The sequence below is a fragment of the Molothrus ater genome, chromosome 20, assembly GCF_012460135.2.
Source record: "Molothrus ater isolate BHLD 08-10-18 breed brown headed cowbird chromosome 20, BPBGC_Mater_1.1, whole genome shotgun sequence".
Taxonomy (NCBI): Eukaryota; Metazoa; Chordata; class Aves; order Passeriformes; family Icteridae; genus Molothrus; species Molothrus ater.
The window spans coordinates 7,874,567-7,886,475 of record NC_050497.2 but is presented as its reverse complement, the minus strand read 5'-3'; positions in this window follow the sequence as shown (position 1 = coordinate 7,886,475).

Genomic DNA, 11,909 nt, shown 5'->3' with positions numbered 1-11,909 from the left:
CACCTCCTGCCACCCAGAGCAGCCCTGTGAACACCTCAGGGAATGCCAAGCACAAACAGAGCCCTTGACACTCTCAAAGACTTCATGGAACACCCCTGAGCTTTGCTCCTCTTTCTGTTTCCTTCTTTCTCCTTCTCTGAGCAGAAATGTTCCCAAGAAAGCCCAAGGAAGGCAAAGAAAATTCTGCTGCTGGCAGCTACCAGGGTGGGAAGCAGCACATGAGAGGGGAAGAGGTGGATGGGAGGAGGAGTCATTAAAACCAGGAAAATCCCCTTTGTTCCACAGCTGGGCAGGAACCCCAGCAGAGGCTGAACAAAGCCCTTCCCCATCTTCTCTCCAGGGAGCAGTGGGGACTCTGCAGGGTCAGGAACTGGTGGACACCCTGTCCCAGACCTGTGGGCCCCCTGTCCCCTCCCCAAGGGCAAAGGAGCCTGGTGAGGGGCAGGATGAGCCTGCCTTGCCCTGGGCAAAAACACTGGATTGATCAGATCCCCACAAAGTAAAACCCACCAGGAAAGGTCCATGGCGCTGCTCACTGGGGCAGAGGGGAAGTGCTGTTCTCACCTCAGGCTGCACCAGCATCACCCCACTGGCCCAGCAGCACACAGAGGGACATCCAGACCCAGCTCCCAGCAGAGGACACCTGCCTGCAGGCACTGGGCTGAGGGGCCACAAGGAGCTGCCCATGACCTCCAGCAGCTGCACCCCTGCCCCACATCCCCATCCCACAGAGCCCCCCTGGGCTCTGTGTGCCCAGAGCAGTCCCTGAGCAGGGAGCTCGCTGTGACAGGAGCTGCACAAATCCTAAATCCATTCCCATCCCCCAGCAGCCACCCAGCCAGGTCCTGCTCCAAAACAAGTGATGTCAGGTGGCAGCACTGCCAGGCACAGGCAGCTGGAAGAGTTGTGCTGCCATCCCAGAGGGCTGCAGCGGTCAAACCCCTCCCTGGCAGCAGCTGCCCCCTCCCAAAACCCGCTGCTCTCGCTGCTTGATGAATTTTGGCATTGCAGCAGCAGCAGCAGCGTCTCAGGGGGCCCAGGCTGCGCACGCCAGAGCTGGACTGACCCATGTCAGAGGTGATTAATTTATCAGGCTTTTGGCACCCACTGCTCCCCGCCAGACAAACAATATCCCAAATTCCAGGCCCTCCCGCCCAGCAGATGTGTCTGTGGCCAGGGCCAGCCCCACTCCAGGAGCCGCTGCGGGGATGCAGCACCCAGGGCTCCCGTGGTGCTTCCTGTGAGAAACAACTGCTCACTTCGAAAATTTAAAGAGGTTTATTAAACCTTAACAAAAATACAACAAAGGGCTATGGAAGGAAGAAGCTGCAGCGCTGGGAGCTGCCCCTCGTGCATACCATGAGGCTGGTTTGTGTTCAAGATGGATGCTCAGTGTTTTATACCCCTGGGGGTTGCATCAGCCAGCCCTGGCCCCTCCCAGAGTCTGTCAGTCAGCTCTTCTTTGCCATTTATCGGTGGAAATTGCTTTCTTGTAACTGGATTGGAGGTCAGGTGTTGCCATGCCTCACCACCTTAGCACCCCCAAGCTTTTCCATTCCCACCTGCCCCATGCAAGGGACACGTGCAGCTTCTTTGTACCTGTCCTGGACAGCCCAGGCTGTCTGATGGCAACAATACAGGGGGGAAAGGGAATTCTGGGGAGAACAGAGGGCATCTAAACTACAACAACATAGCTATACATCACTAAAGCTTTTCTTCATATTCACACAATAGTTACTTTTAGTTGCGAGAGCCAATCATCTCATTATCCATCTATAACACTTCCCATCCCTGCAGAGGGCAGAGCCTCCTGCAGGAGCAAAACCCAGGGCTTTGTGCTGGGCTGCCACCCCTGGGCCCAGCCTCTCCCCCTGAGGAGGAGGAGGAGGATGATGGGATCATCCTCACCCAGCCCTCCAGCCCAGGATGAGCAGCAGCATCGTTCCACAGCACTCAGCAGCCCTTGGAGCATGTCTGGGTTTGGAGCAAGCAAGCATTGGTTCAGGCCTAATTAAATTAGCATTAATCTGTTATCATCAGGAAAACATGCCAGGCCTTGAAGGGACAGATTAACGAAGTTGTTGTCGTTAGTGGAGAGGGTCAGAAGATGGGGATGGGGCACAGCATCACTGGGGGTGCTGCTTGAGCCCTGAACTCCCCATCCCTGCCTCTCCCAGGGTTTAAAGCAGGAAATCAAGAGGGCAGTGACATCACAAGATGCTGCAGAGCACTTGGATGGTGGGCAACCAAGAAATGTGAGATTTTTCATCCTCTCCCCCCACTGTGCTGCCTCCCCCTGGGATTCCAAGGAGGGATGAGAGCCCCTTTGGAGCACAGGAGCAGCCAGCCCCTCTACCTCCCAGCACTGGCCATGGGGAGATCTGCTCCTGGCCCAGCTCTGAGCTCTCCCTGACATCAGGGCGAGGGGTAGAGAGCGAGGACATGGGGAAACAACCCATTATTTATCCCCTAAAGGTCACCCAGCACCTTGGAAGGGGCTGGAGCTGGATCCCCATGGCCCAGAGGGGGCCAGCGTCTCCTCGAAGGAGAGGTTTCACAATTCATCTCATTTGCTCGCTGTGGCATTTTCATCACGGTAGTCCTGACTTATGCAATTACATAAAAAACATCTAATGAAATCTCGGTGACACAAAACATGAACGTTTATATTGGCCTCCCCGTGCCGCGGAGTTGATTTTGGCCGGGCCGTCCAGACAGACATTCTGCATTCTTCAGAGATTAAGCACTGAAACGCTCCGGAGAAACCCAGCTGCCCGCTCCCCCTGCAGCCGCGCCGCTAATTCCAACCACATGCTCGGGAAAAGGGAACGATTCCCTTCCAAACACACGGGCACCGCCGGGACCCGGCACCCCGGGCACCCCCCGAGGGCATCCCGGCCGCGAGCACCCGAGGATGCTCCCAAATAAACAGCACAGAGAGGCTGAGAGCTTGGAGGGAGCCGGGATAAACAAGGTCCTGCAGTGGGATTGCTGTGGAAATAAGAGGAGGAATGGGTAAGCCTGGCCATGCCCCATCTCGCTGGGTTATCAACCACTCTGGGGTTTTGGTTGTCAATTGCTGCCCCAAGATGTGCAGGATGTCTCTGCTTCGGCCCATGCGGCTGAAGAACGATTCTGGACTCTTCACTTTTCGCTCTTGAGGTTGTTTATTTATTCTTATCTATAAAATTTTCTTTCTGCCCACCCGAGGTCTGCTCAGCAGGGCAGCCACAGGCACTGTGACCGCCCCTGAGGTGGTGTTGTCCTTTTATACTACAAACTACATAGAACATATTTACACTTAATTCCTAATACCCATCACCTGTGTTAGACAGTGCACTTCTACTCTAAACCAATCCCAAAGTGCCAACATCACTGCAGAAAATGGAGAACAAGAAGAAGAAGGAGAAAGGCTGGGCACGCCCAAGCTCCTCCATCTTGTCCCCATAACCCCCATACCAAAAATCCTAAAATCTACATTTTCACTCTGTGATAATTTTATTATTACACCATTCAAACCTGTGTGACTGTCAGGCCCTCATACAAAGCTGGTAACTTGCTCCAAGGCTCAAAATCAAATCCCCAGGTGCTCTGGGCTGTGTGCCAGGGTCTCCAAGCCCCCAGGTGGGGTCCTGGCAACTCTGGACACCCGGAGGGATGCTCTGAGTTCTGACAAACCAGCCTCCAGAAAGAAATCGATGAGCGCCCAGAGGCCCTGGGCAATGGGACCTTCATCCTGCTTTGGTTGCCACCTCCCCACTTTAAAAGTTGTTCTGCCTCCCATTAAAAGTGAGCTGATCTTTAAAATTAAGGGAAAAGAAGCAGAGGATGAGGCATGGAGGGCAGGGAGTTTGTCCACACAGAAAGCTGGGCAAGGAGTGACGTCCCTGGGATGGGGACAAGGGGAGCAGACACCCCATCCTGATATTGCCCCATCACCCCTGGGGTGTGAGTGAGCCCTGAGTGCCCCAGAGCACAATCAGGTGCCACTGGGTGATGCTGCTTGTGGATGGCCTCAGCACTGAGGAGCAGTCACCTGCTGTCCCCAGCCACCACAAATCCCTGCTGCCCCCATGGCCATTCCTGTGTTTTAAGGCTCGGAGCAGTGATTCCACTGCACATCCCCATTCTGTGCCTGTTGCACCCTGAGGAATGCTGCTCGTCCGTGGATGGGCTATCCTGAAAGGCACCTGTCACACCAGGTGACGCCACCAGAGCAAAAGCCACTGCAGCAGTGTTTGCAGAGCTCCAAACCCTGCACAAGCCCTCAGTGGTGTCCCTGGACAAAGCAGGGCAGATCCCAGCCCACACCACCAGCAATTCCTCCAAGTATTGGTCAGCTCAGGGACAGGGACCAGCACTGCCTCACTCAGATGTGGCCACCAGGCTCCTGCCCCACTCCACTGACCACAGCTGGAGCTCTTGGAAAGCCCCAAACTGTCCCTCTTGTGACAGCAGAGGGGCTGAAGCACAAACCCACCAGCCCCAGTCCCTCCACCAGTGCCTTTATCTTAAGGGCAGAAAATTTTGACATGGGCAAAACAAGATGTGAGGGCTGAAACTGCTGCTGGCACTGACCCTGCAACAACAAGGGGGGCTCAGTGAGCAGCAGCCCCCTCCCTTGGGCTGTAGCCCCCTCCCCTCTGGCCCCACAGGGCCTGCCCACACGGGATATCTGCAAAGGCTCTGGCTTTATCACCCTGCACGGGAGGAGGAGGAGGAAAGGCTGGAGGGGGGGAAGAGGCAGAGGAAAAATAGCCCCTTATTCCACTTTCATCAAGGAAGCATCCAGCCGTCCAAAAAATTTAATGTCATATTTTAGCAAGAAAAACAGCTGTTGTGGTACTTTAAGGCCCAGCATATTTTGGCCAGAGCTGCATGTTGTGGATATTGGCTGAGTCAAGGTTAGCTGTTAAAAGGCAGAAATTCTAGACCCATATGAAGAAACATCGCGTTCCTCTATATTCAGATAATATTTACTTCCAAGCCTGTTTTGTTTTGTTTTCTTCTCCCTCCTGGAGCGAGGCCTGGCCCTGGGGCTGTGGCTGCCCTTGGCATTGCTGCTCCCTGGGCAGGGCAGAGCAGTTTGGGGGCAATGGGAAAAGCAAGGGAGGCTCAGCCTGGCGCCTCATACTTGAGCTTCACCCTGTGATTTTCAGCCCTGCCAGGCTTTGTTTGAGCCATGCCTGGTGCAGAGGGACAGAGAGAGGGACAGGAGCTGGGATGGAGGTGGTGGGTCCATCCCAGCAGCACAGGCACTGATAGGGGTCAGTCACAACCCCACGGTGCCACAGCGAGGATGGGGACACAGGAGATGCCACTGGTCCTATGGCACAGCAGCCACAGGCCCTTTCACCACTCAGTTTGAGTCAAATTTCATTCCTCCCAAAAGGGAAAGATGCCAACAAATCCATGGCAGGAAAAGGGGGAGCAAGGTCCCAGGCCATCAATCCCCCACTCCCCAGGAGGGGCAGCTCTATCCTGGGTAAGGTGCCAGTATTAACCCTACCAAAAATTTGTGTAACTTTAACACAGTCTTTTGCAGCTTTGTCTTTTTATACCTTTATTCTGTCAGAGCAAATCTATTTCCAAGTTGTCACCCATTTAAACACCAGCATCCAGTGCTGTCCCCAAACCGGCCATGCCCAGGCTGTACAGGCAGGGTACAAAGGTCTTTGTGAGGCAGCTCCTTCCAGCTCCCACCTGTGCTGTGAGAGCAAACAGAGCTGAATTTCTACTGGAATTTCTACTGGAAATGAAACCCCAAAACCCCAAAAAGAGGCCATGGAGTCCCCAGGTCCCCAGACCCGTGCGAGCACTGTGCCACCCAGGCTGGAAGTGACTCATCTTCTCGTAAAGCTGGTTTGCTAAGGAAGAAAGAAAAGCTTTTGCCACGAAACAATTCCTCAGTGCCTGCCAAGCTCAGCAGGAGCAATCCACACTGTCTCTGCTTCCCTGGAGCACCCCACTGTGCTGCCACCTTTGGAGCTGGAGCCTCATCTCCCTGCAGCACCAGGGTTGTCCCCTCCGCTCCCCGCCCCATGCCACGCCAAACCCTCACCACAGAGCCACTAAACACAGCCCCACATGGATCACCAAACCCAGACCCAGGGAGAGGAAAGGCTGTGGGTAAAAAAAAAAAGGAAAAAAAAAAGAAAAAAAAAAAGGATTAAAAAAAAAAAGTCCAAGGTGGAACCGCAATGTTTATAAAATGGGTCACTGAATTATACATAAAAATATTTTCCTTGTGGATGCAATTACTTCCTGGACTTGTTATTCCACAGATGCTTAAGTTCGCCTCAAGCAGCTCCAATAAATGCTTTACAGTCTGCAAGATCAACAGTAGCAGCGCTGGAGCGGATTGAGCAGCGCTGGTTCAAATTTGTCAGAAAACCACACAGTGTTTTCATGTGCACGTTTCAGAAACCCAAACAAAACCATTCCCAACCGTCGTGCTCCCTTTCCTTACGCTCCTTAATGGCTTTCACATGAGCTCCTCCAGACATGGGCACAGCCCCAGGGGCTGCAAGCACCCAAAAACTCCAGGGAGCTCCCAGGAGGGGACAGGGACAGAGGAGGGGTGACACCTGCCATCCCTGCTGCTGGACTTTCACATCCCATCCTCCTGCAAGGTCTGGCTCACCCGTTAGGGACCCGGGGGGCAGTGGGATGTGCAAGGGGCTTAGGAGGCTTTCCCAAGGGAAATGAATTTTGGGGTCAGCCCTACCTGCTGGGTGACTGAGAGTTCAGGGGCTGCAGGCGGCAGGAGGCCTGTGGGGTTTAAAAGTGCAGGGACAACATCCCAGAAGAGCTGCAGCAAAGCAGGTGGGAAGGGAAAGGGGCTCTGTGGCATGGGCACATGGCTCTGAGCTAACACCAATGGCAAGGACACGGTTTTGGGGTTTTTTTCTCCTCTATCCAGTCACAAAATTGAGAGAAACTCAAAGTCATAAAGGCACCTGAGGATTTTTCTATTGCATATAGGGCTTGCCCTAAAGGCCCCTGAATAAAATCCTGGTGCACTATGAGCTTCCAAAACCTCCAATCCACTTTGGTTTAATTGAAGATATTTAGTGTCACTTTCAATGATATCAAATGGGAAAGCAATTGAGGGCTGGGGTGTTGGGGACAAGCCAGGATCACAGGACAGGACACTGTTATGCCATTGAAATAATGTAATATCTGCCCAGAAATCCTCAGGAGTCACTGCAGGACTAACAGGTGGCTGTAACAAGATTATCCTATTTACAGATCTGCAGCCGGGCAGAAATGTGATTTCAAGTCTCTGCTTTCACTCCAAATTCCATCCACGAGATTTTCTGACAGCAGGATAAACAGGTTAAAAGGTGCCTATAAAAATGGGCTTATCAGAATCTCCTGATTCCTCTGCTTTGAGGATGCAGCTGCCTCCCACTGGGCATTGTATGGGAATCCCAGCTCATCTTGGCCTTTTTATAGGATGCTGCAGCAGAGGGAGCGAGTATCAGGTCTGCCCAAAATCCCAAATTAGCCACAAAATAAATAAAAATAAATTAACATTCCCACCCTGGATCCCAGCCAGGTGCTGGAGCAATTCAGGAGATGGGGATGCAGTCACCAGCAAAGGGGTGCAGGGTATGTGGGTCCCAGAGCAAAACTCCATGGAAGTGGCTGTGGCCAAAGGTGGGAAAAGCAGGAACCCGGCCCCTTGCTCCTGGGGATGGTCCTGACAGGCTTGGAAATTCCAAGAGCATTTTTCTTCCCAAGGCAAAGCAGCTGGGAGCACCACACAAAATGTGCCCCACAGCATGTGGGATTCCACAGGGGCTGGGCCCCACCCAGCTCCAGCTCCCTGAGCCAGCAGGGCCCAAGGTGGAGGGGTCACACCTGCCCCAAGGTGTGCCTGGGCATGGTGGCAGGACAGGGCAGGGACAGGAGGGCCCTGGGAACAGCACAGACAGCATCCCCGGGGACAGCACAGAGAGCATCCCTAGGGACAGCACAGAGAAAGAATCCCTGGGGACAGCGCACAGAGAGAGAGTCCCTGGGGACAGGAGAGAGAGAGAGAGAGAGAGAGAGAGAGAGAGAGAGAGAGAGAGTCCCTGGGGACAGCACACAGAGCATCCCTGGGGACAGCACACAGAGAGAGAGAATCCCTGGGGACAGCCCAGAAGCCCAGAGAGCATCCATGGGGACAGCAGAGAGAGAGAATCCCTGGGGACAGCACAGAGAGCATCCTTGGAGACAGCACACAGAACATTCATGGGGACAGCACAGACAGCATCCCTGGGGACAGCACAGACAGCATCCCTGGGGACAGCACAGACAGCATCCTTGGTACCCCGGGCCAGCCCCTCAGCACCTCAGGTGTCCCCAGCTGCTGGTTTCCCCTGGGCTCACACCCCACACAGCCCCTGTGGGCTCTCCCTGGCTGCTGGCACCCTCCAGTCCCTCTGTCCCACACCCTGGCACCCTCCACCCTCCCAAGCCCTCCTGATTTTGCCATTTGGAGTGGCGGGCAGGCTCCAATGTGTTCCTCATTAGGAGGGGCAGACAGCCCAGCCAGTCTGAGCCCTAATCTCCTTTCCAGTTGGTGTCCCTCAGCAGATGTACAACAAGTGCTGGGATATTTTAGTGGGCATGTGTGGGACAGAGCCACTGGGGTTTTTTTTTCCAGCCAAGGGGATGGATAAAATGCTGTGGCTGGAGGCTGTGATGGACAGCAGGTCCAGGGAAGGCAGCTCTGCTGTGGTTTATTTTACCAAGGGCTTTGCTGGAAGAAGTGGTGATGAAGTTAACAGCCTGCAAGCCATAATTGGCTCACATTAAAGTAAGGAAATGATATGTTTTGTTTTCCTCTTTTTTTTTTTTTTTTCAATCATATTAAACAGGCAAAACCCACACAGAGCCAAAGAAGGAGCAGGCAGCAGCTCTCAGGAATTTAGGGGGGAGATTTTTTGTCCCAAGTGTAAAGAAATCCAGTCCTTGCCATGAAAGAAAAAGTAATTTGAACTTCAAAATACCCAGCAGAAGCAGGCAAGGGAAGGGGGATCCAAAAAATTCAGGTTGTGGCATCACCACAGGCACTGCTCCAAAGCCTGGCCCGGCAGCTCCAAAGGGACTCAGTAAAAAAAAAAAAAAAAAAAAAAAAAAAAAGATGTACTTAAAATTCTTCTTCAAATAATTTTATTTATTTATCCTGCCACCTGCCAGCAAACACAGAGTGTCATAAACCTTGCTGGTGCCTCTGGATGTGCAGGATATTTCCTGCATTTGTTCCTAAAATTCAATTTTTAGCCCCTGTGGCTGCATCCTGATGTGGGCTGAGCCTGGCAGTGGCAGAATCCTCATCCCAAGGTCACCATCAGCCTCTCAGGCCTGCCCTGGAGACATCCCTGCAGGGATCCCCATGGATGTGCAGCCCTGTGCCCACCAAGATCTCACCCAGCACCCAAACCCTGTCCTGGCTCAGCACCAGGGCACTGAGAGCCACCAGGGCCCATCCCAGCTGGAAGCAGCCACATCCCAGCACTGGATTTGGGGGAAAATCCAAAAGCTCAGCATCCCTGGGGACCCCCAGCCCTGCATTTGTCACTGCACAGGTGACCCCACCACAGCAGCCAGGCAAGGCAGGACAGATGCAAGGGGTGCGAGGACATCCCGGGATCCCTCCCTCTCTCAGGAGCCACCACAGCCCTGGGGACATCCAGGATCCAGAAGCATCCTGCCCTGACACTGCTCACACCCAGAGCTGCCACAGAAGTCACAGTGAGTGACAAAGTCACCACATGGCACAGGAAGGGCTGGAAACCCAGAACCTTTCCCCACATCCCCTTTTTAGGCACTGTCCCAGTTTCACTTGTACCCACAGCCAGTGGAATTTGTGGGTCGTGGGATTTCATGTGACGTCAAAAAAAGCCCCCCGAGCAAAAATATTCCACTTTTGGTGCATTCCCCACCCAGTGAAGGGCACACACACATCTTCCAGCTCATCCCAGCTCCTCGGGTAGCCAGCTTGGAAGTGGGACACTAAAACCCCTCTCTCCAAGCATGGGGACATGAACAACTCTTCCATTTGCATGGCAACAAGGAAATCCCTCAAATTCAACCATTTTCCAACTTGTAAACAACAAAAAAACCCCAGATAACCTCAATGGGAAATTCTAGTTTTGTTTGGAAATGTCATTTCCAAATGGCACATGAGAAATCACACTCGGACCCAGCCCTGCTGACAGGCAAATATTTATCCCCACAAAATTTCCACATAAACCCATCACTTTTGTCAGTAGGTCTGGACACTGGGAGCAGAGTGGGAAGGCAGGGAAAGGGAAGCCAGGAGGCACAGGGAGCACCAGCCCTGCCCAGCAGGTCAGAACCACAGCGAGTCCCTCTCAGATCACTGCAAGCTCCTCCAGCCTCATTCCGAGGCACGATGCAGCTTTTTCCAATGCATTCACAGCAAAGATTTAATAGGATTTCCAAGCTATTTGCACCTTTTTTCCAATACATGCAGCCCATGCCAGCCTCCCTTCCCAAAACCTGCAGCACTCCATCATTCAGCTCTGTGTTGGAGCAGGGAGGATCCTGTCCCACACACATTTCTCAGTCCATCAGGCAGAGTTATTCCTCTGCTCTGTGTTTGGATACTCACAAAGCCATTACCATCCCTCTCATGCACATCCATCATCAGGCCTTCAAACTCCAGAAAGCCCCAAAAAAACTATTTTCCACTCACCATGCAGCCTGCCAGGCTCTGCTCTTCTACTCTGCGTTCCTTCATCCATCGAGAGACATTTCAGCAAGTTCAGAGTCCGACCAAATAAACAGATGGCAGCCTGAAAGGTGGTGATTTTCTGCTCTGAGGAGGGAGAGGGGTGAGGGATTCAGCCAGGGAAGAGCTGAGCTCTGTCTGCCTGGTTGGAAAAGCCACCCTGGGTTCCAGGTGCTGGTGCCCACGGGGAGCTGGGGGTGCAGGAATTGTTTTCCAAAGCTGTGGGGTTTTGGAAAGCTGTGGGAGGACGAGGTGGAGCTGCTTCCTGAGCTGGGAGTCCCCCAGTTGCACCTCCCAGGGGTGTATCCAACAGCAGGCCAGAGCCCAGCCAGCACCCACCTTCACCCCACGTGTCCCCAGCAGCCACCAGCCGCCTCCTGCATGGCTCTGCCAACCCAGCACACGCTGATGTGCAAGGAAATATTCCATCATTTCACCTCTGCACCACCCTGATGGCTCCTCAGCAGGAACCACGCTCCCCAAAATCACCCCCTAAGCAGCACCACGCTGCAAAACCCCAGCTCTGCCCCAGCCTCAGGATGTGGGGGATGCAGAGGGAACCATCCCTGCCCCAACCCAGGGCAAACCAGCCCTGGGGCTGCCCCAACCCAGCACAGACACCAGGCGTTCTTCCATCCTGATCCAGCACTCACCAGCTCAGACTCACAGCAAGATTTATGAAAGGATGTGGCCAGATGAGCGATAGAGATGGATAGCCCTGAGGAGTGACTGACTTCTCCCTTACAAGAGGGATAGAAATTAATTTATGAATTGGGTTACTTGAGTTGCCAAGTGGCTTTGATGCTGGTTATTTTTTTGCATATGTTCGTGATCTATCTCCCAGCTGTTGGGGGGGAGGAAGGTCCTGGGGAGCTGGAGCAATGCATCACTGAGCCGAGGCAGCCAACAGCTCTCAACAAAACCAGATTGCCCTTTAATCAGCCAGGGGTTGCTCTGCTTTCCCAAAGTGGGCACCTCAGCCCTCCCCAGTTCACCCTGGAGCTGTTATTGGCTGCAGACGAGCAGGAGCCACTGCCATGTGAGACTGGCCAAGCACAGCCCACCAGAGACAGCCCTGCCTCTGAGTCTGCTCTCACCTCACCTCACCTCACCCACCCCTTGTCTGGCTTGGAAGGACCCACAGCAGGTCAGGGAGATC